The following is a 5820-nucleotide window of genomic DNA, read 5'->3' as shown; positions in this document are numbered from 1 at the left end:
GGGTCACTAATATTGTGGTTGGAAAAAAACATTCCTACTTGCCTCTGTCTGTATTTGGACCCATTTGGGTTAATTCGGTGTACTAGGAAACCATGCTCTAAGCTGTTTCACATTCATTGGCCAATAGTATTATTTAAATTTGGGCAGTGAGAACCACCCTCTCTTTACCGATGTTTGGAACTTTTTAAAAGTCAAGGAAGACCATCTACCAAAACAGACTCGGCGGCATGGGCGGGAATTGCGGGGCCGTGCCCGCCCGCTGAGCCAGCCGTACCCGCCCCGAACAGGAAGCTGTGTTTTTTTTTTTCTTCCCTCGGAGTGGCCATTATTCTATCAGTACATGTTTTGATTTGTCAATCATACAATTCAACCAATCAAATCAATGACTAAAGGCAACAGGCTAGCCAATCACAGCTAGAGAGGGACAGGTCGCTGGGTCAGACGTTCTTATCCTTCAGAGACGTCGCGGCTCGGCTGTGGTCACCGTCGGTGTCGGTAGTGAGGGATGGATATTCGGTCTGATTACCAAACAATTACAAGAAGTGACAACGAAGCAAAGGAGAGTGAGCTGGAAGCAGCCCAATAAATTTCAGTTTGAAACGTCAGCATTGAAATCAACACTGGAGTCATTCATGCTAGGAGGGTTAGCTATACAGCTAGGAGCACAAGGAGCAGAACCAGGCAGTAAAACTGCCAAACTGAAGAAACTTGGGTTGCTTGCAGGTAGAAGGGAACTCTGCTTTGTTCTGATCCTTGTGCTCCATAGCTGCTGTAATTTCAGAAACTCTTCTAGTATGAATTTTTACTTCAGTGTTCAGCCTGACACCAGCCCTCATGTTTATCAGCGTGTAGCTTATGCTTGGCTTTTGAGTCAAGACACAGCACTACAGGTTGCCACATCTCACTGTTAGTTTCCAGCCCAAACCAGCATAAAACTTGCCCAACTTAAAAGAAAAATACAAGCCCAAATTTCAAACTCTCTCATGTTAAAAACGCAGAACTGTTAAACACATATGAACATGCCATTAGCACACAACTGTGCTGAAGCAAAGAAAAAAACGGCACAAAATGGACAATCAGGCAAACAAATAACACAAAAGATCCCTTTAACAATCATGCTATATCAACCGGAAAAAAAAACTTTTATCAATAGCTTCCAAACATGAGTAATAAATCTACCTTAATACAAACTTAATTTCTCTTACAGAGAATAGCTCAATCAAACATTTCTCTTTCACAACCATGAAATATTTTTAAGTTGATCAGCAGAACTCAACCCCTCTTTGGACGTTTACATTGACAATACAATTTCATAGTGACACTTAATTAACAATTATTCTTTTCTTGTTTTATTATAACTAAATAATCAATATTATTCATGATAACTATTATTCATTGATGATGTCCGATTTGACTCATTTCAAAAATAAATTGACAGTAAAATGAGTTCAAGGAGAGGGCATTTATTAAAATGGTTTTAATTTTCTACCGGACATTGACAACTATTTTGATATATTTTGTTGGTAATTATTTCTAAAAGCCCAACAAATGTTGTGAAAAGCTTCCCAAATGTTTACATAAGATATTTTTGTTCCAGCTCAATGTGTTCAAAAATTTTGAAGTTGTGTTTTTTTGAGAATTTCTTTCACAGCACCATAGGAGTAGTCACAGAGCCACTGTTCAGCCTGAAGCATATAAAATGCTTTTTGAAAAAGTGTGCCCCCCTGAAAAAATGGAATTCCCCCCCCTGTAGTTTGTTTCAGCCGGGTCCTTACCAAGGTCTATTTTTATTTTTTCAAGTAATGGCCTAAGGTTTGCTTCAGTCATATTGGTACAATCAGAAGTCATTTTTATATAAGTATTTCAGACCATTTGGAGACAACAAAAATGTCAACAGTTTAATCAAAATAGAGGGACAGTGTCCTGATATGGGCATCCCTCAGATTTGTTTCAGTTGATTCGATGTCCTGATAACAATGCAAAATCTTTTATATTCTTAATTATGGCTGGGAGAGATTTTTCAGGCTGTGTTAAAAGTATTAGCATATCATCAGCATATGAAAAAGGTGTTAGCAGGCAGCTATGTCTTGTAGATCTCAGCAACTGATAAAGGTCTGATAAAAGTCCATTAGCCAATATACATATTTGGTGTGTCATATAATGTCTTTATCCAACTAACAAAACTATTAAATAGGTAAATATTGCTTAATATTATTATACATTCTCTCTCTCTCTCTCTCTCTCTTTCTCTCTCTCACACACACACACACACACACACACACACACACACACACACACACACACACACACACACACACACACACACACACACACACACACACACACACAATTAATATAATGTATAGTGCGCCTTGCGGGTTCCTGAAGCTGTGACATGACTGTATCACAGTTTTACAGTTCTCTGTATGAAACAGTTTTTCCTTCATGAACCAAAAAATTCATGTAAAGAAAAATATAATTTTATGCAGGATAAAATAAGAAGACTCTGACAAAGAAAAATTGGCAACAAAAGGTTTGAGCAGTTACCCTCATTTTCATTTATTCACTGTATAATATGTAACAGCACCAAAGGTCTGGCATTTTTAATGATATGTCCCAGTTTTCTAAAAGATCTCGTTTTTTTTTGTTCGGTTGGGAAAAGCATTTGTTCATTTCTGTCCATTATTCTGATGATTTAAGTAAGTAATCTGGATGGGGAAATAATTTACTGGAGAAGAGTAATAAAACAGGAACAGGCTACTGAAGATGATTCATTCTGTAAAGAAGTCACTTAGTTTTGCATGAGGTTTTATGCAGTTACAACATTAATCAACTCTTTGGCAGGAGACTCTTAAGATGACTCTATTTCATGGCAAGGAGGGATGTATTGGCGGCTCATATGGTCCTTGGTCTTAATATGGGTGCCTCAAGAGACTGACTTTCAGAAAGAGGTAACAGGTATAACTCTAGAGATTTGAAAAGACAAAGCTACAGTAAAGAGAAGAAATGTTTGTACCTGCAAAGCTTGTAACCTACTTATGCTAATGTTTCCAGCAGTTTTAAAATTTGAATTTCATTTGCTTTACTGTGTCTCCCTCAGTTCCTCTCAAACACATTCCTCCCTGCTGTGTACTCAAAACCCCAAAATGAATTGGTAAAAAAATATTTTATTTAATTTACTTTAGATATAATAGCCTATTTTAATGTAAATCAGAAAACAAGACTTAATTTTGCACAGAAATGTTCACTCATTATACTGAATAGAATGACACAAAAGCTCTGATCAGTGAAAGTTAGAACATCTGAATGTATCCTGGTGTCTTAGGTATGGGATTATACTGATGGATCCTCTGCACTCTATGGAATGTGCTTACATTTTACGGATGCCACAAGGCTTATCCCGGGATACTGGGAGCCAGCAGAACACCTTAGTCTTTTGTGGTGAGCTGCTATTGCTCTGGCCATTTTTGTCCCTGGAGTGGGGGAGGCTGCTAATGCATGGAATGTCACAACCACATAGTGAGCTTGATGGCTTTCCAGAAATGTTTAGGTTGAAAATGTGAAAATAACACCCATGTGAATACCAGGTTTTCATTGGTTTGTTTTCCCAGAAGAACATTGAGTTGTAACAAGGCAAACAATGTTACTCACATTGACTGTTAATAGCGATTGTTGTAGGACATCCAGTTACTTGATTTTACATTATAGTATTCGATACGTGACTACAAGTCTCCTCTGTCCCTCAAGTTCTGAGGGTATCGATTTATCTATCGGTTCAATCACATGCCAATCAAGCTGCATTTTACCTGAACTGTTTGTTTATCTGACGTGCTTACGTAACGGCGGTGTCCGTGCTTGTTCCTTGTTAGCTTCCGCTTGCTGGCTGCATATGTGCAATTCTAGTGTTTATATATTTTAGCTTAGCGGTTAGGTTAGCGGCTAGCTTCAGTGTTAGCCGTTCATTGTAGCTCTGCTGCTCTCACTGTATACACAAAACATGGCTGAGAGTCACAAGAAGCAAACCACGTTCATGTTTATGAGAAGAAGAAGAACAACAACAACTGAGTAGAAAGAAACAAAACCAGACTGGATTTGGGAGATTTTTTTCACGCAATCCCCCTAAAGAGCGAAAGAGCAAGGTAAGACAGTCGTGAGCATGCTCAGTTATTCAAAGGGGGTCTTGGGAAACTTCCGGAAAAATCGCCAACCCTAGCTTCAACGAGTACAACAAACTTTGAAAATGTCATTTAATTTTCAATGATTTGAAAGAACCTATTGTGTTATCTGAAAGAAGTAATTTTTACCACTGTTTGTAACAACAGTTTGTCCCAATAGGCTGTGCAAGCGAAAAATGGGCTTGCAGTAAAGGTTGTGTGTGGGTAAAATAATTTTCCCTGAAAAGCAGTATACACCCTGGCAAATTACAAAAATCAGAGCATGTGAACATAATACACTGGACCTTGCAAAAAATATTTATATCCCTTGAACCGCTTAACATTGCGTTACACTACACCCCCAGAATCCAATTTATTTAATGTAATTTTATGTTTTAGACCAAGACAAAGTTGCACAGAACTGTAAAATGAAAAAAAGCAACGTAAAGCTATTGAAACCAATACTTACAACAGGTAATGCATATGCACAGAATGTATTGTAGTTACCAAATAGTATGTACTAAAGCTCTAAATAACATCTGTGTAACTTAGAGAAATTGTTGTTGCCACGTAGGAATAATATGTACGTTACATGCATGCCATTCTGTGGATTATTATTAGCTGTTAGAAAATATCAATCGAAAATCCATAACATTTTTATTTTTAGGTTACTTTCTGATAGACAAGTGTCTCTCAAAAGATAAAACAATAAAAAAAGCATCAATTTTGAAAAAAAAATTGTGTTTGCTTCCAGCTTATTCAAAAAATAGAATGTCAAGAAATATTTATACCCTTCTTAATAATTAATGGGCATTTTTTATCGACATTACAGCATCAGATGTTTATTATATCTGCTGACCAGCTTTTGCAAATTTTCACAGGTATTTTAACGACTGACCTTTGGTGAAGAACTCCAAGTCTTTGAGGCTGGAAGACCTCTTTCCATCTCCCTAATCTTTTGTTTCCCCTCCAAAGTCTCAGTCGGATTCCATTAGGAACTTTGGCTGGGCCTTTAAGGAACATTAACATTACTTTCAGACAGAAGACAGATGTTGGCAAACTTTAAAGACTACTTTAAATCTACATCTGCCAGGGGTATGAATGAATCGGGATCACAAGTATGTTTGAAGCAAGTTCAAAACATAATGTTGAACATTCCATTTCAAAACCTGAAAATTGCAAATATTGTACTACTCTTTTACCTCTGTTGTGAAACTGCCATATTTTCCCCTGTTGACAGTTGTAACCATGATTCTGTAGTGACCCAGTGCTGAATTGTAAGAAGATTAAAATTGTTAAATCCCCTGAATCATCCAGTTTCTTGAAGGGCTGGTTCATGACTAAGAAACACTAAGAATACAGTAGCTGTAGTGTTAATATATTTATAAAACTTCACCAAAAAATGCATTTCATGCTTCAAAGGATTTTACTTGCATTTGAGTTGATCAATTTTAGGTGGAAGATAAAATCTATGGCAGCGTTTTTTATTTGGTCGGAACAACATAGGTGTAGGCAGGAGCAAACAAAAATAGCCCACACAAAGCGACGGACAAAGCAGACGGCGGGTTTGATTGCAACAGGGGAAAAAAGTGGTTTGTTTTGTTTCGTGTCTAGGTGAAAAACAAACCTTACATCATCATGTTTCTGCCCAAAATGTGAAATGTTT

The sequence above is a fragment of the Fundulus heteroclitus genome, unplaced genomic scaffold, assembly GCF_011125445.2.
Source record: "Fundulus heteroclitus isolate FHET01 unplaced genomic scaffold, MU-UCD_Fhet_4.1 scaffold_389, whole genome shotgun sequence".
Classification (NCBI taxonomy): domain Eukaryota; kingdom Metazoa; phylum Chordata; class Actinopteri; order Cyprinodontiformes; family Fundulidae; genus Fundulus; species Fundulus heteroclitus.
This window is presented reverse-complemented; position numbering follows the sequence as displayed.